Source organism: Mauremys reevesii, linkage group 6 (assembly GCF_016161935.1).
Source record: "Mauremys reevesii isolate NIE-2019 linkage group 6, ASM1616193v1, whole genome shotgun sequence".
Classification (NCBI taxonomy): Eukaryota; Metazoa; Chordata; order Testudines; family Geoemydidae; genus Mauremys; species Mauremys reevesii.
The window spans coordinates 68113802-68133185 of record NC_052628.1 but is presented as its reverse complement, the minus strand read 5'-3'; the positions used below and the strand labels follow the sequence as shown (position 1 = coordinate 68133185).

The following is a 19384-nucleotide window of genomic DNA, read 5'->3' as shown; positions in this document are numbered from 1 at the left end:
AAGCCAGCAAATTTATCAATACAAAACCAATATGAATATCAGCAAATACACCAACAACTAAAAAGGTTTTAAAAACACAGCACAATACTAACATGGACTTTTTTTCTCGACTAGAAATCACAGTCTTAGCAGCAGTAATGGATTTTCTACAAAGCTCCTAAACAAGTTCAGAAGCAAGAACTGGCCTCAGTCTAAGAATGAGCAAAGTAGTTAATCAGACTCGCTAGTGCTATTAGCATTCAGTTCTTAAATCCTGCCTACTGTATAATACAATCAGTCAATCAAGTGTTATTGCATACACAACTTGGCTTCACAGACATATATAATCAAGTGACAGTAATAGAGAGATTAATGAGTCAAAACAGATGCAAAATCTCCCCATTAAACGCAGCAGAAATAATCCCCAAAAACTCTATTTATGTCAATATCTAATTAAGTTTGCATAATATGCAAACTGAAAACGCTCTCAAAAGGGAATGTCAGTACAATCTGATGCCAGCAACCAAATTTTCTACTCTTTTGGAAACAAATTAATGGTCTAAGGAAAGATTTGTTCTCTAAAAACTGTCTCTCAAATATAAGTAAGACCTGTTTGTTGAATCCTGTAACAGCTGGGGTTTCCACTCTATGTTCACTGCATGAACATATTCTTTCATTCATGTGGATGCCCTTTGATCTGCCCATTAAAACTGCAGACTTCATTGCTTGAAATCTCAGTGAAACGCAGGGTTTTCAGCATTTGACTTTAACCAATTTACTAAAATAAATACAAAATATTTTCTTTGGTTCAAAAAAGAGGAAATAAAGTGACAGGGGGCAAATCAGGATACTCTGGGCCCTTTGTTACACCCCAGCCCCTTTATGCCACTCTGTTGGTATAAAAATAGTCTTAAAGAGGTTGAAAAGAGTGCTCCCACACACACACACACACACACACACACTAAAGATACACCAGGTGCAGAAGTCATCCCTGGCCAGCATAACGCTGATAATCACTTTTCCAAGCATAGGGGCAGGTTGAGGACCTGCCAGAACACACTGCATTGGCTAGCCAGTGATTTCTACAGATCTTAGAGATCAGAGTAAATTAGGGTCTGGCTATGCTGCAGGTAAAAACTCACAGCTGGCCTGTGCCAGCTGACTAGGAGCTGTTTAATTCTGGTGTAAATGCTCAGGCTGCAGCTTGAGCTCTTGGACTTTCCCACCTTGCAGGGTCCTAGAGCCCAGGCTCCAGCCTCAGCCCGAATGTCTACAATGCAGTTAAACAGCCTCTTAGCCCGCATCAGCTGGCATGGGCAAGCCACAGGATTGTAACTGCAGTGTAGATGTACACTTAGAGTCCCGGAGACTGTTCTAACTGCCTCAGGGGGCCCATGAAGGGGGCTTAAAGCCACATTTACTCTCTCTGTGCCTGCCCCAAACACAGGAATGAAGAAACTGGTAATCAAGACCCTGAGTCTAGCCTCATCTTCCTGTCTATTATCTTTGGTTCATAGTTTGGCATAAACAGAGAGTGATAAAAAAATTCTTCCCTCAGGTGCCCAAGAGCAAGCTGAGCTAGTGAATGCTTTATGAGTTTCATCCAATTATTTTGACTAGTCAGAACTCTTTCTGATAACAAAGCAATATTAAGAACCTTTGAGGCCTTTTCCATTAAAATATCAGCTAACGTTGATATAATTAGGATTTGTTTCCCATCAGAGTAACATTCCAGTTACAGAAGGAGTTAAGCCCAGGATTTTAGCCAGAAAACTATTTTGAACAGAATCTAAGACTAAGCAGTCCCTCATAGCCCATAACTCAAACTTATATGACAGCCCTGAAGGCACCTTGACTTGCAAAACATTATCCCATAGTACAACTATGCATGTCTACATAGTTATCTTACTCACGGTCTTGAATACTATGTATGAAGTATAACTCAGACTACCGGCTGTACAGAACTCTCCTGGGAAGAAAAGATTCTACTGCTGTGCGTGCTTCATTTAAATTACTCTTATTAGTGTTTGCAGCTGTACAGTTTAGCAGCAATCAGGACTAAAAAAGAACACATGATGAGATAAGAGGCTGTCGTGATCTTAAATTATATCTATGAGTAGTAAGGAAGGAAGAGTAAAGTTACTTATGTATTAAGTACTGTAACATGAAGAGAAGATCTATACATATTGCCCTCTCAATTTAATTAAGAGAAACTACAGACCAAATAGTCTATTGTCACCTGAAAGGAAATAAAAGTTTTGTTAAACAATGGAGGGAGAGGGAGTGTGTTCAGTATTTACTAACTACCACTCAACATTGAGAAAACATTTGTCAAAAAATAGTTACTAGAACATGGACAGTGAATCTCATTACCCCTCACAAGGAAGGGGCATGTCAGACTGGTCAGCCACATCCTTAAATCAAACTTGCATCTACTCTACAGGATGCAAAAGCATGGTTATTCCCTGTATTCACTGAGCATTCCCAAAAAACAGCCCCCTCCATAGCCCCAAACTTCTCTGCGATCTCATTCCTCTACCCTTCTCCTTCGAGATTTTGCTGCCCTCCAGTCATCTCAAGTTCTCCTACCTTCAGAGATTTGTTCTGGTGTCCAAAAGGTGGAGCAGTGTATTAACTAGCCCTCTAAATGCTTTCTATATTCAAAATCAGCTCTGGTGCTTTTCCCAGTTAGGCATCTCACAGAACGCATTGAGCCAACACACAGGAAACCAACACACTGGCATGCATCAGCAATAAGTAGCAGAAAATTAGTGGTGTTCTTCCAACTGGAAAACTGTGAGGCTCAAGCCTAACAAGCCATAAAACTTTTGCTCTCCCCACAAGATTCTGGGGGAATGGGTTTTTTGACACCCCACTTCTCCCATTTTAGGCTCCAATCATGCAGTCAGATCTGACTAAAGGATCTTGGTGATACTTAGCATCTTTCAAATTCCTTGATGATCTGGAAGTGTCTTAGAAGGCCTTAGAAGAAATAGGAAATGAAAAAGCCCTTGGGAAAGAACTTTGCAACTATCCTCTTAAAACCTGCTAAGCTGTATGATAGGGTAAGCAAACTGGGAGGCAGCTACTATAAGCTCTGATTCTGCAAATACTTATTCATGCATTTAACTTGAAGCATATGAACAGCACCATTTACTTCATCTGAATTGCCCACACACTTAAAATCAAGCACATACAAAAGTGATTGCAGGATTGGGCTATAATCTCTCAGTAGTCACTGGGAGAGTCTTGATACAAAACCAGTCTGATTTAGAGGTGTACTGACGTGGTTTTAAAATAAATACAAAATGTTTTCAGGCTCTGATTCTGCAAATGTTTACACACATACTTAACTTTGAGTAGTCCCATTGATTTCACAATACTAAAGTTAAGCACATGCATAAGTGTTTTCAGGATAGGGTCCCAAGATTGTAACTCATTAACTTTATCTTTAAAGTCTTACAAATCAATGCATTTTAAAAAATATCTGAGAACTGTTTACTCTTTGACTTACCTACCAAGACCTGAATTCAGGGTTACTTATTTTTCCTGACAGAATGGATGGCACACAGAACACCAAAAGCAGTACAAAGAATGCAGTTCCTGTTTTAGGCAATTGCAAGGTCACCAAGTTGTCAAAGAGACACACAGTGCCCTGAACTCAGGACTTGACAGGTAAAAACTCTTCCTTTTATTTTTAAAATACGCTGGACACAGCATATCCGCTAGCAGGTTCCAACAGCAAAGAGCCAGACCCTTTGCTCACATCCAGCATGAAAATGCTACTGCATCATGGACAAGGTACAACATCCAGGTTCATCCCAGCCAAACACTCCCCCAGCTGCAAACCTCTTGCTTCCCGCACAGACACAACACTTCCCACATCACACACACAACTTGGGCACAACCTTGAATATTTGCTAATGCTGCTGAGGTTGTATTGAAGGTTTTACATTATACTGTGGGGGAGATAAATGTATGTGGGTTTGGAGAGGAAAACACACACATTTATATACCCAGTTATCAATATTTCATTTGCAAAGAGTGAAGCTGAGTGCAGGTTAAGTCGAACAAGTGGAACTTTATTAAACCCTGTGCGCTGCTCTGTCCATGGAGGTGAATTGCTTTCAGCCTGTCTGCTTTCCCTAGTGACTCTTCAATAACAAGAACACTAGGGAACATGGGCCTTCTGATTCCAGTTCCACTGATCATGATACAACTGAGACCCTACTAAATGGCCTTGCCCACGCAACCTATGGTCCTGTTTTTAAGGTGTAAAATCTAGTTACTCTATATCCCAGCTGCATTTCCTAGTACCATTGCTGCTCATTCACGGCTCTGAAGATGCTGTTGGGTGTCTTAGGGGAAATAGGCTCCAAAAATGCAGAATGGGAGAGTAGGCCATTTGGCCAATACTTGAAAAAGCATGGATGGGGAAGGAAGGATGCTGAGTCCAGATCCTCAAAAGTATTTAGGTTCCTAACTCCTACTGATTTTGAGAATCTAGCCCTTGCTCTTAAATTGGTAGCTGTGGAGGGGGGATGTTGTAGAATACCGGGTTCCTTAAAAACAACAGAAAGAAAGAATGGGGACTATTGTGGAAGGCTTATCTTGGTTTATACCAAACCTGGGTGCAATGTCGGTCTCGCGTTTGTACAACATTTGAAAAAGATCCCTCTGGAGCTTCTACTAACATCCGCTAGGTAACAAACCAATTAGGGCAATAAAAAAGAAACACAAAAAGAAAATAAAAAAAAAAAAAAATACAAAACAACATAAAATCTTAAATTGTCAGAAGGAAATCGTTTCTGTAAAGATCTATTCAGAAGTTCTTTGAAAGTTGTGGACAAGGGGAGTCAAAGGACATGGTGGACAGGGGACTGAGTGACAATAGTGTAAAGGAAGCCTCACCAAAGGCTCTTACGTAAATTAAGCAAAAGGTCCTCAAAAATTAAGCTGTCATGGGATTTGTAAAAGGATAAGGACAGGGAACAAAGGGAAGGAGAAGACAACAAAAGGTAAGGGAATGGAAGGTGGGAGAGGTAAGAGGAGGAATGGAGTAAGACCTAATCAGGTCATTTATTCATAAATGTTCTCAAGATTATAAAAAATCTGAGGAGTAAAAGGTTGCAAATGATGCAAAACAGACAAAACTACACTAGATAAATAAGATAGAAGAAAGAACTGAAAGAAGATCTAACAAAACTAAGAGAACTAAAAAAAAAAAACAAAATGGCAAATAAAAAAAAAATAAAATAAAAAAAAAAGTGTAAAATAATACAAAAAAAAAAAATAAACACATACAACATGAAAATGCAACTAACTACTACATTAAATAGAGAAAAGAATTGGGAGTTAGAGTGGAGATGGTGGAAGTTCTGAAGACGTCCAGTGTAAGGTGTGAAGCAAAAAAAATGCAGAGGGAGTCAAAAAGCAAAAAAAGGGGATAGGAAATAAGAAAAATATATTATATAATATATTATATATATATATACTACGCATGCATCATCAATATGTGGTTGCAGTGATGTCCTGTCCTCAAAAAAAGATATTCTAGCAAAAAAAAGTTCTAGAAAAAGAACTAAAAAAAAAGAAAGGTTAAGATGATTAGGGGTTTAGGTTTAGAAGAGGATGAGACTGAGGAAAAGAGAAAGAAAAGAGAAGTCTAAGAAGACAAGAGAGTATATAAAATAATCATGTATGAGTGAAATTGTGAGTGAGGAAAAGAAAGAATTTATTTATAATACATTATAATAATACACAGGCAAGTAACAAAAATGAAAATAAAAAACAAAGTAAAAAAAAGTAAAAAAACTTTTTTCTTTTCACACGCCACTCACACTTGTGGTTGGAACCTGGGGAGGAGGAAGAGTGGAGGGACTATAACATGTAATGGGGGGGACTGGATAAATTCATGGTGGCTAGTCCATAATGGGCTAATGCCCAGAATGGGGTAGAAATGGTGTCCTAGCCTCTGTTCATCAGAGGGATGGAGATGGATGGCAGGAGAGAGAGAGAGATCATTGCCTTGCCTGTCAGTTCACTCTCCTCAGGCACCTGGCATTTGGCCACTCGGTAGAGAGATACTGCTGGGATGGACCTTTTTGGTCTGACCAGTCTGACCCTTTCTTATGTTCTATGTTCTTATGTTCTTATGTTCTAAATATTATACATTGAGTTCAAATATTAACATTGTGAAGTTAATCTTCTTACTATCAATCATATAAAAGTAACACAGGGAGCAGTTTTATTTGTCTCAAGTCTGAGCAGATCCTGTAGCAGTCTGTGGTTCACAGTGGTTTGCATTTTTTATCCAGTGTAGCACTATTTTTACTGAAGAATGCCTGGTGAAGATTTATAAGAATATTTATGGCACCAGCACATACAGTGAGATGTTCTATATAAGTATAAACTGCGAGAAAAGCTCCCATAAAAAGACTAAGGCTACGTCTACACTACCCGCCGTATCGGCGGGTAGCGATCGATTTTTCAGGGATCGATATATCGCGTCTCATCTAGACGCGATATATCGATCCCCGAACGCGCTTCTATCGATTCCGTAACTCCACCGCCCCGAACGGCGGTGGCGGCGTCGACATGGAGAGCCCCGGACATCGATTCCGCGCCGTGAGGACGGGTAAGTTATCGATATAAGATACTTCGACTTCAGCTACGTTATTCACGTAGCTGAAGTTGCGTATCTTATATCGATTTTTCCCCTTAGTGTAGACCAGCCCTAAGGGTAGAATTCAGAAACTGCAAGGAAATATTGGATTTATAAATTGAATGAACAAACTGAGCTGAATTTTTCTCATACTACTACAGTACAGTAAATCAGATTCACCATACACTGCAAGCATCCCCAAAATGCGCTACATTCTGAAAGTGCTATCTTTAATTGATAAGGACAAGATGTGTAGTTTTGTATTGCTTGCCGGTGAGTAGTCAATAGACATGGAACAGTAATGGCATCACTTTCAGAGGAAGCAGAATGTCCTGCAAGCTGATTATTGAAGATTATTGGGAAGGAACTCGCACACGTGGGGAATTCCAGGCAGCATACCATAGTTCAAGTACCCAGGCAGCTGTTTATTTCTATCTAGTTTTAGGATGGTAAACTCTATTTTGACCTACACCTGAGGGCAGGACACTGGATGAAAGGAAAATTTCTTTAAATGTCAGGAAACCATATTAGTTAAAGGAAAATATTGAAGACCTGATTTGTGGGGGGGGGGGGAGAGTTATTTGGCTTTTTTCCCCCAGAACACCATAGACATTTCTATTTTGTGCCACCTAAATCAACAAACAGCCAAACTCCCTTCATCTTCCTTCAAGCCATGGGGGAGATGCAGAGCTCCAGAGGTCATTTGAGTCCCACCAGGATGGAGTCAATCCTGCACAAATCCAGAGAGACATCTAAGCCCCAGGAACCCCAAAGGGCAACTGAGACCTGGTGGAATGGAGCCAAGCTCAAGGAGCCCATCAGAACCTGTTTTGAAAGAGCTCTAGATCTGTATTCATGTAATATAGTGATACCAGAGAAATTCCCCGGACTCCATTTTATATTATTAACTTCTATTTTGTGTCCATGGCTGTCCGCTTGAATAAGCAGGAGTCACTTCACCAACTGAAAGCTGCAGATTACTTACTATTGTACAATGTAGGTCATTGTATTGTACCTTACTATTGTACAATGTATTGTACCCAGAGCTGAGAGATTCCTGAGCTGAGCATGGCCAGTAGAATGTAGAGTAAAATGAGGTATGGTCATGAAGTATCACTGGGCTGAGCATGCCCAGCAGTAAAAATGACATAAAATGAGGTACAGCCATGAAGTAAATGGCCTGGGGCATGAGCAGTACGGTCATAACTTCTCTGAGGCAAAAACAACACAAGTGAGCATGTGCAGAATGAGATATTGTCTGACAATGAGCATGTGCAGTACAAAAAGTAAAAGGGAAACAGAAAGGTCAAACAAGCCTCAGCCTGAACTGGCTTGGGCCAGCTCAGTGCTGCTTTAACTGGTTATCAAAAATGAGGTAATGTTTGATAGTGAGCATGCTCTGTATGAAAATAGGTGAAAGGTTAGCTAAGCAGGTCAAGCAAGCATGCTCAGTAGAAGCTAATGACCAGTGAAACCATATATAAGACAGTTGATTGAGAGATGGGAAGACTGCCCGAGAGGATAGAAGAGTACCGCTTTTGAAGAGACCTGACCAAGCAGCAACAAACAGTAGATAATGCAGCAGAATAAATTAATAGTGTAAGGCTACTAGTTTCTAACTATAATATAGTATAATGTAATACTAGTATGTGTATGCTTGAGAGGAGTCCCCACTCAGCATCCTCCTGTCCCTATGTGTCCCTGCACCCCCTGACCCCATGCGTCTCTGTGCCCCCACTCAGCCATCCCCACGTCCTCATGTGTCTCTGTACCCCCCCACTCAGCCACCCTCTGACAGGCGCTGTGAAGAAGGAAGGCTGTTGCTCTTCCCTAGCTGGCCAGGAGCTGCTGCTGTGTTCTATCACCACAGCGCCCTCTTGCGGGCAAAAGGCAGAACGACAGCAACATTTTGGCAGAAGATTTTTTGACGCAAAAAAATAAATATGCACAGCTTATTAATTATGCACACATGCAGTAGCGCAGAATTTCCTCAGGAGTAACTCTTTACAGTCTTGGGCCATAACAGCCTGCTTCTCCTGCTTGTTTGTGGAGGTGTATTGACCAGCTTTCAATGTTATTCAATGGAATGCACCTGCACAGCACATGGGATTTTAAGGTTTTTGCACTGTTTATAGGGTGTTTTGAATGCTATGTAGTTTGGCAATTTTTTTCTTACCTCAGCAACAGCAAAATAAATTGAAATTAATAAACTGATTCACAAATGGAATGGCTGGTACCCAAGCAAAAGTGATGCCCCAGGCTCCAAGAAGAGGAGAAATCAAGTCCTAGGTTGCTTCCTCTTTCTACTCCTTTTCCTGGATGGGATCAGGCATCTGATTGTTTCTTCCCCCTGCAGTCCCACAAGAGTCAACTTGTGAATTTCAGAGCTTGCATGGGATGTGGAGCATCCAGGGGCAGGGCCCCAAGCAGCTGCTTGTTTTGCTCATGCTGAATGCTGGTTCTGTGAAAAGAGGGGAAGTCAAAGGAACAATCACACTTGCTGTTATCTATTCACAAGCCAAAGAAACAGTAAACAGGCTGTTTTGGAGGTGGCAATGAAATACTGCCCACACCCATAGTATGCTGGGGAAGGAAAATACTCTGAGAATACGGCAACCTGTTCATAGTATCACTACTGATTCTGAATTTTCATACACACAGCTACAGAATCATAAAATCCAGACAGCCCATGAACATGCAGTAGAGGGCACTTGAGAATGCATGTGCTAGCTTCTTGGCAATAAGCGTACACAGGACTAATGGCCAGATGCTTGCTGCTGAGGCTGATTAATCCTGGTAACGCCTTGCTTTTACCCAGTACTTCAAGAGTATATCCTTGAAGAGCTTCAGTAATCTATTTCCTTTTCTGGGTGTTAAACTCAGATTCTTCCTCTGCTAGGGGCCTAATTCTTCCTAATCCTCCAAAGAAAAAGAAAATCAATCATAACTTTGGCTACTCCTTTCTTTCAATATCAGAAAAATATAATGTGATTGCTCTGTGGAATCTCAACTCCATGGTCTGAATTCTCAAAATACCCATTTGCCACATCAGATGGCATTACCGTTTCTAGTTTTCATTTGTAAGGGTTAATGACCTGAATCAAAATCCCTCCCCTTTTTTTTTAGATTCATGGAATGAACCATATCTTCCCACTTACATTATGCCATACAAAGCCATCTGTTTGCTCAAATACATCCCAGGCTTGTTACTTGTGGATAACTCTTAGAAAGAACTAAAGGAAACAGAACAGAGACAATTGAATAAAATGTAGATGCAGAATGTTCCTGAATTTGTGAGCTTTGAGACCTACAGTACTCTCAGCCAGTTTAACACCCTAAATCTGATAGCATATTTTTCAGGTTAAAGAAATACTGGACTTTTTCAAATCTGCTGCTATTGCTAGACAGGCAGTAAAGTATGAAGTATTGTTGTTAGCTCCTTCCCACACACTTCTTGGGTTCCATATAAATGAACTAGGTCATGAATTCAGATACGACAAGTATTAATTTCTGAGTTAAAACTTTGGTTTGCCTCAATTTCTGGAGATACTCAAGAGCAAGTTATATAAAATACCAGTGGAAATTATGTAGGCAACAATCCTACAGGTGCAAGGGTTAGCATCAGATCATTTTGTTACAGAACTTTCATCACGATATCTTAGATAGTATGTGTGGACCTAAATATAGATAATGTAATCTGATTTTCCTATGACTTACACCAGTTTTATGTCAGTATGCGTCTCTTCCCTTAAGGGAAGTTACTCCTGCTTTACACTACTGAAACAAGAGAATCGGGCTCTGTAAAATTAGGCCCCTATTTGTGATCCACTATTAATAAATCTGCAGAGCAAAGGGATTCACACAATGAGTAAGGGCAGAAATTTCTCTAAAATTGAGATAGGGAAAAGGAGCTTGAAGTTAGTACTTTCAAGGATTTATTGAATATACTAAAGTCTTTCGGATCTTAAGGAAGAAGTAGTGAAGAAGGGAGTGGTAAGTATCCTCAGCTATACATGTCCGCAAACATGAAGTTAACTTATATGACAGTCGTGCAACTTAGTAATGTGCACTGACTAAAATCCTTGGTTGAGTCCAATCCCTTCCTAATAGAGCTGGTCAAAAATTTTCATCCTAAATATTTTTTTCAAACAAAAAATGAGTTTTCAACCAAGCTAAAAGTTTTGGTAAAAATATTTCATTTTTTAACCTAGTCTCTGCCCCCTCCATTCTTCCTCCCCACCACACACACTTTTTCTGGAAAAGGGAGTTAAAAAGTACAACAGTACAAGAAGTTGTTGTGTTCCCTATCAAAAGTTTTTGCAATTTTACAAATATTTTTTGTTTTGAGATTTTTCATCAGAATGTCCAAAGTTTTCTTTTTGGGGGTTGGGGATAAAGGGTGATTTTTTTGTGACACAAGCTGACCATTTTTTGACCAGCTCTACTGATTGCTTACTTCCACATGCCATTTCTATCTTAGTTCTCATTCTTGCTCCTTTTGCCATGGTTTAGATATAAACGTTACTTCATCTAATGGTGGTAATAAGAAGAAAGGTACAAACCCTAACAAGCAAGGAAAGGCAGAGTTCTAGGATGCTTCCTTAACTGTACTCTCATCCTCATGCAGCACATTTCCGTTGACTGTTACTGTCATAAACAGATAGTTAAGGGTTAAGGTCTCTTTTACCTGTAAAGGGTTAACATGCAGTACCTGATGACCACCTGACCAGAGGACCAATCAGAGACAAGATAATTTCAAATCTCTGTGGAGGGAAGCCTTTGTCTGTGTTCTTTGTGTAAGTGTTCGTTCTCTTTTTGGATCTAAGAGAGGCCAGACATGTTTCCAAAGTCTCCTGGAGTAGTTCCTACTATTCAATAGTAAGTATGAATTAAAAAGTCTTATAATTTGATTTCTACATTTGCAATTGTGTGTTTGCTGAAGGAAATTCTTTATTTCTGTTTGCTGTTACTTTGCTTTTACTGAGAAAGAAGGGAGGGGGGATTCTCTCCAGAGATTGATAAGTTAGACCCTGTATTGTTCCATCTTGGTTACAGAGACAGTGACTTTCTTTTTATTCTTTAATAAATTCTTTTCTATTAAGGACTTGGTTGATCTTTCCTTGGGTGGATTCTCAGGGAAAGGGGAGGAGGGAAGCATCCCTCTGTAGTGGTTCCTGGTATCTCTCCTAGGAAAAGGGAGGGGGGAGGAAGCAGGGGGAATGGGTTATTTCTCCTAGGTGTAAGAACTCCATGGATTTGGGGCTCTTGGGATCCCCAAGGATTTTGGGGAAGGACTGTGTCCCAATCCACGTACCTGATTGGGTGGTGGCAGCTTTTACTAGATCTAAACTAGGATTTTTAGTTTAGAGGGAAACCAGTGCAGGTCCCCATTTTGGAACCCAACAGCTCTAAATGGGGGTGAGACCTATGACAGTTACTGACTCCACAGCATCACAAGGAATTTCTTTTGGCCGCCAGTGGATTAGGGAACACTTTACACAACACGTCTCCCTCCCACACAGAACATTCATCACAAACTCAGTAAACATTTAGGGTTGACGTATGAGACAGATCAAGTGTGTCATGTATTTGTGGAGGAAATATGAGGTCATAAATAATGGTTTTGTGTTTTGGTTTCCACCCTTAACTGTAGTGAATATTTTTGCAAGATTATAATGGAGTATGATTGCTGTCTCAGTACTAAACTGACAAAAGTTCTTTGAATTCATATTTGTTTAATTTATTGTAACAAACTTCCATCCTATTCTGTCAAATGCTTTCCTTCCTCCAGACTGATGGCTGTATAATCTTAGTGTTTTTATGGTTAATCAAGTTAATTAGATCTATAGCAGCCTGATTTTATGGTAGGACATAGGAAAGTCTATTTTTTATTAGCCTTGTTTGCTTTTTGGATAATCTCATACTTGGGAGAAAGATTCCAGCTTTTTTCTAAGATTTTAGTGAATATCTTACTGTCTGCTGCACTGATAAGTGAAAAGGGGTAATAACTATTGCAGCTCTGGGCATTTTTTCTAAGGCTTAAGTAACATGGTAATAAATAGTTTTCTCAAAGTATCAGGAAATATCTTGGCTTGGAAGGATTCATCATACATTCTGTGCTGTATTGGGCAAAGCATATCCCTGAGGGCTGTACAAAATCCAATTGACAAGGCATCAAGACTTGCTGTTCTCCACTAATGATAAATGTTACTGATCCCAGGACCTCAGTCGCCTGCATATTGCTTTCCAAACGGCTTTCATTTTTATAGAAGTGTTTCAAAGTCCTGATGGCCTTTTCATCACAAATCCATATAAAATGCTCTGAATTCTGTCTTCCTAATATTCAGCATCCTGTTGTGTGTGTTTATATCCATTACTTAATTATTACATTTGGTATCTGCTTATTTAAATCCCATGAAGGACTTTCCTTTCTTTTACCATAACTCCATTTCCGATACCTCTGCTTTAGCCTAAGAAGCCTAAAATTCTTGAGCTCCTTGGACCCTAATCAAAACCAGCCTATGATGAATTGCTATGACGATTACCTCCTATTTGCAGAGACCTGACTACTCTTCATTACCTGAAGGTTTACATTTGTGCTACAGTAGAATCCTGCTAAATACATACCCTTGTCTCTTGAATACATTCATTCATTTAGCAGGTTGCTGTCTCTAAAAGAGGATTGCTTATAGTGTTCTGTACCTGAAACAGTTTTGCTTTGATGTACATCAAATATAGAATCATAGATTATTAGGGTTGGAAGGGACCTCAGGAGATCATCTAGTCCAACACCCTGCTCAAAGCAGGAGCAATCGCCAACTAAATCCCCAAATGGCCCCCTCAAGGATTGAACTCACAACCCTGCATTTATATATTCAGTTACATATCCAGTTATCAAACTGGTATTTATTTTATGGTGCTTTAGGATTCTTTTCTCAAGTTCAGTACTCCATTGACATTCCTTTAGGGTGAAATTCACTGCTGTGCTGAGGGTTCACACAAGATCCTATGCAAAACTTCAGATCCACAGTAAAAATGTAAGTGGGGTTTAAGTGGTGCACAGGGATGAATTTCACCAGGGAAACGCAGTTCTTTACAGTGGGTTGGATTCTTTAGCAGTCCTTGTGAATTCCCTTAGTGTTGTATCTTGTCATAGGCTAAAATTAGTGCACAAATTGGAACAGCATCAATTATACTCTTGAATAATTTTGTGGCATCTGACTTATCTAAATCCCTCAAAAAAATTGCATTTGTGTAAGGTCCTCCTTTAATCAGAGCCAGCTCCAGGCACCAGCGGAGGAAGCACATGCCTGGGACGGCACATACTAAGGGGCCGCACTCCATCCATTCTTGGGGCAGCAGTCCGTCTGGCTTTTTTTTTTTTGGTTTGGGGCGGCAAAAATGATAGAGCCGGCCCTGACTTTAATCTCCACTTTCCTAATTAATATAACCTAGTTTTCCTATAGTTATAATGTATGGGACTTGATTTCCTTGGGCCTCTTCTGTGCCTTTTCAAATTATCTGAATTGTTTGTTTCTTATGATTTTATATTGCCACTTTAATATGGTGCCTAAAAATGTACACTTCAGTCCAAATTTTGTACAGTGCCACAATGATCTATTTTGATTTGGACTCTTTGTACAATCTAGTGTCCTTTTTGCTTTTCTGACTGCTGCTAGATATTGCACTGATGTTTCTAAGTTTCATCCATTATCACTGGGGTTTAGGGTGCTGAAATTAGTACCTTTGTGAACGTAATGGTACATTCTGGGGCTTAAAGCCTATCCTGAACTTTAAAGTGACTGATCAGCAGGAAACAGTAGAGGGGTCATTGGGCCCCAGAGATGGCTGTTCATACACAGTGTCTTGAGTAGCTTAGGGAAGTTGGCTTCCATGTCTGCTCTGAAGACACCTGACAGTGGGGGTGGGGTGAGGTGGGGGGAGTACCCAATCACCCTTGAAAAGGAGAATATGATGCTGGAAAGGGAGTTGCAGCCTGCAGGGCCTGTCACTACAGGTAAGAAGTAGAGATGTGGCTCTAAGACAAACATTCACAAACCTCAAAAAGAGTTTGGGTTTGAATCAGTTCAAGGGAGGGCTGAATACCAAGAGATGCAGAGTTATGCTTATTCCTTAGTCAGACTAAATATTTAACTGTATCATTGTTCTTTATCTTGATTGTTTTTAAGATTCATTATAAGTGTGTAAGCATTTGATTATGACCTCCAGCCTTAAGGGTCTCAAATGTGAGCAACAGCACCTTAGTGCTTTGTGTGACATTATCTGATCATGAGACTTACAAGAATGAATTTTGTGATTTCTCTTTCAATTAGCACTATTTCCAGTACTGCACTGGCATCATCAATTATGTTAGTGCTCAAATAAAATGTTTTGACATCATAAATTATATGCATTAAACGTCTGTTCTTAATTAATTAGTTTTATTCAAAAGAGGGGGAAAATCCATGCCTGCTACATGGAAAATAACAAAATGAGCAGGAAAAAATTAATTTCAAGATTGTGAAAGAAATGATAAATTATGGGAAGTTAAAAAAATGCAGAGGCTTAAAAATATTTGATATTATCCTTTTTAGCCATGCAATTAAAATAAAATAGTGCAAATAGGAAAGAGGTGGTCTTTACCTAATGCTTTATGAGGATCTTAAACCTCAGTAAATAGGTTAAGGATGGTATAATGGCAGAAGAGATGCACAGTATGGCCCAGATTCTATTTCCACTGAGCTAAGTGAGAGAAGGATGGAGCCCTAAAATATTTCTGAACACTTGTGTAATAGCAGTAGATTTCCACGTTGATGACATCCTCCTCAAAATCAATGATTAACTGTGTGTAAAGCATAACATTTGAATCTGCTGGAGCAGGACAAAGGCAGTACCAGTAATGACAATTTTTTTTGTATATAAACTAAATTTGCTTTAGTAGTTTTCACAGTCCCCTTTATTCATTTTCTGCAAGGGTCAGAGAAATTTTGTTTTCAAGTATATTAGCAGGAAGAGAAAGCATCATAAAATATACATTCCTGACAGAAGTGTTCTTGTGCTTATCTTGAAAGTTCTTGGAGGGATTGGTTATCATCCACTCAAGGAGAAAAAATGCCACGTGATTTAAGTGACTAATCTCACAGTGCAAATAGTGAAGAGCCCAGCCTACAGCAAATCAATATTTCTATCAAAATGAAATTTTGATGAAAAATAGACACCCCCACCCCAAAAAAATGTAATGAGAAATGTTTTCTAGTTTCTAATCATCTCTAGTAAAACTAATAGTCATGAGTGAAAATCATCCCTGTGCAGAAGGCTAGCACAAGGTCTAAACACCACGTACATCTTTAAGACTATTCCTCTTCCACATCTTTCCTTTTCCCACCTCCTTGCTCCTGAATTAAAAAAATAAACATGTAACTTACAGAGCTGGGCCAATTTTTCATCAGGTTCATTTGCTTGTCAATTGTGTCCTGATCCTCAACCTTTCATCTCTGAGTCTTTAGATTGTAAACACTTCGAAGCAGGGATTTTCTTTTTTCTTTGTTTGTACAGTGTCCCGCCCAATGCAGCCTTTTGCAGATGCCATTGCATAAATATTTAATAATAATAAGTTCCACTTAAGTCCTCAAAATACCTTATGAGGGAGTTAAGTGTTGTATAGACCTTGTGCTGGCCCATTGCCAGGGCCGGCTCCAGGCACCAGCTTATCAAGCAGGTGCTTGGGGCGGCAACTCAGGAGTGGGGCGGCACTTTCAGGGATTCGGCAGCAATTCGGCGGAGGGTCCCTCACTCCCGCTCAGAGTGAAGGACCTCCCGCTGAGTTGCCGCAGATCGCAATCATGGCTTTTTTTTGGGGGGGGCTGCTTGGGGCGGCAAAACCCCTGGAGCCGGCCCCGCCCATTGCAAAGGTATGAATTTCACCCATGATAGATAGTGAGAGCTCAATCCATAGGCTAAAAGATATGTTTGCAGTTTGCACAAATGTTTTCTCAAATAATTTCAAACAACAGAGACCTTAGTAAAAGCAGATTCAGTCTGATGATAATTCGTGAGCAAAGAATAGTGGCTATGTTCATTACATAAATGGTCTATTCTCAGTAGTTAAAGCGGGAAGCTTTAAAACACTCATTTCACTGCTGTACCCTGGAATCCTCCTATAAATTCCAATTGGCCCAGCTCCCATTTCAAACCCAATGTTATTTAATAGGAAAGAGTAGGGGAATGATTTGAGAACATCTTGAGACCAAACAAAATTCTTCAAAGAAAAGCCGATGAGACACTCAGAAATCTTTTAGTTTTTATTTATCAAATAGGCTGTGCAACAGTGGATTTATCCCTTCCTGTGAAAATGAAGGCTTACCCAGCACAGGTGAAAAGAAACAATGCTGCTGTCATACAGCAATATCTCAGTTATAACAGTGAGAAAAGATAATGATGAGGAAGAATAAAAGCAACAGGAATATATATACAATATATATTCCTTGATTTCACACACACGATAGTGAGCAGCTGCTGAGGGATTTGGCTAATAACACCATGATCCCTTCTGAAATTATCCCTGCTGCCACAAATGACCACCACAAAGAGGCAACGGTCCATGAAAGACAACTCCTGCCTCTACCAATCTGGGAGTCCTTCTCTGTGAATTCCAAGAGCAACCCAGCTGTGCCATGGGCTTCTATGCCTCCAACCTTTTTGGAGTGGTTTAAAAAACTAACACTGCAAGGTAATCTTGTAGAGTTCAGCACCACTTCTGGCCTCTTACCGTGGATTTTACCAGAGGAGGGGACTGATCTGGTGCCATATATTTTACAGATATTCTCTCATTCCTAGGTTACTAGCACCACATCTCACAACATCTGAGCAGGTAGGGTAGAGGCCAATTCACCAAGCCACCCCAGATGATTAATCCAAAAAAGAAAGGAGGAAAGCCTGAGCCTTTTTTGAAGGGAAAAAACCACTCCTTAAAACCTCAGTGGAACACACTCGTTAGTTCTTAAATCTGTGGCACTATCACTGGATGCATTCTGGAACTGATGGTTATTACAGAGACCATTCCTGTAAAATCAGGAACCTAATTTCACAACAATAACATTTTTAAGGTACAGCCTAAAATCCTGGCATGCATGCTGGAATCAGTTTTGTTCTTTTTTATTGCTGGTTTTATTTCAGACACTTTGAGATGCTGTTCAAAATCAGACTATTTTCTTCTAATGAAAGGAATAAGAAACAATAACTTTGTCACTTTTGTTGATCTGTTACCAGCAATCTTCTAATCTCAGTGGAAGGTAGCCATTATATATCTGTTGTGCTCACATTTATGATGGTACTTGGGCAAGGAACAGACTTTATTGTGCATCCAGACCTGTATGCAACATTTCTTAACCAATCTGCAGGGTAACCAAGGGTGTATGAGATGTATGCCATGTACATTTTGAAGCCAGAGCTGTTCCCAATAGGATATATTACAGACTAATACCTACTTGTGCTTCAGCTTTATTGCATGTAGTTTCTCTTCCGCCATTACTTTACCAGTGTATTGTCTTCAAATCATTTGAAATGCTTCAAAGCTATACATTGCAACTTTTTATTGAAAGTGACATGCTGCGGGGGGACCCAGCTACCTAGTATTCAAAATGAAAAGCTGGTGCTAGAGTCTCATTTTGGGCTGAATTCTGGCTTGTACTCTCCATGCTGACTGTCTGGCTGGACAGAGAGAAAGCAAGGAGTCGTCTTCTACCCACACTGGAATCAGTGAGAATGTTGCAGCAAGTGTTCTAAACACTCCCTAGTGTTCTAAAGCCACAAGGGGCGTGGTCAGCTAGAGAGAGGGCATAGCTAGCCTAACCAGACACCTGCAGTAGCATCAATTGCTACATAGCATATTCACCATAGCTCCCATTCAACTTTTCTGTCTGTATCTGCCACATGCCAGGAGAATGGCTTGGGATAAAACCTCTGTCTGGCTGCTAAATATCTGCTTGCCACATCCACCCAGCACAGTTCAGAGAGAATAAATCAATAAAATTGGCCATTTATGCACAATACACCTCTACCCCGATATAACGCGACCCGATATAACACAAATTCGGATATAACGTGGTAAAGCAGCGCTTCGGGGGGATGGGGCTGCGCGCACCAGCGGATCAAAGCAAGTTCGATATAATGCCATTTCATCTATAACGCGGTACGAATTTTTAGCTCCCGAGGCCAGAATTATATTGGGGTAGAGGTGTACTTTGTCTCTTTTTTGTATTTATTTGATGGCACCACTTAAAGAACATTAGATTGTTACCAATAAATATACTAGATTTTCTGTGTTCTGTGCTCTTTGTGCACATCTTTTTAAACAGTGCTCAGAGATACCTCAAAAAGCGTAGGCAATAAGGAATTGCTGCCACTGAGACAACTTATTGCCCATGCTAAATTCTGATACAATCTGATGCCATGTGCTATGCAGATTCTGTTCATATTGGGATGCAAGATTATACCTGAAGCAATGGCAAAAGCATTAAGGAAAACCTTCTGTTTTGTTTAAAGCTTCAGATACTATAGCTTTATGGTTGTGCAACAATGTATAATTGTATTGTTTATCTGTTAAGCACCAGCAGGCTATTGTACCTTTAGATACTGCCTGGGAGTGGAAAACAGGATCTGTATTGAAGGTCCTGATTTGGTCACCTTGATTGTTTTACGACAATATGTAACGCCCACAGCCAAAACTAACTTCCTGGTGTT

At 40.0% G+C, this 19384-nt stretch overlaps 1 protein-coding gene and 1 long non-coding RNA gene across 3 annotated transcripts in view; one reads left to right on the top strand and one right to left on the bottom strand.

Annotated features, from left to right (window-relative positions):
• The window catches only part of KCNN2 (potassium calcium-activated channel subfamily N member 2), a 238911-nt gene extending 230073 nt beyond the window's left edge, over positions 1-8838 (bottom strand). Inside the window, exon 1 of the mRNA XM_039544549.1 lies at positions 8820-8838. The gene's annotated coding sequence lies outside the window, so the exon portion shown is untranslated. The remainder of the gene's footprint in view (positions 1-8819) is intronic.
• Positions 1-19384, top strand: part of LOC120408049 — a 158086-nt gene that overhangs the window by 117454 nt on the left and 21248 nt on the right. Inside the window, exon 4 of one of the 2 annotated variants that reach the window (XR_005600385.1) lies at positions 3536-3638. The exons of the other annotated variant lie outside the window; for it this stretch is intronic. This is a non-coding gene — a long non-coding RNA (uncharacterized LOC120408049). Of the gene's footprint in view, positions 1-3535; positions 3639-19384 lie in introns of those variants that run through there. 2 annotated transcript variants of the gene reach the window in all.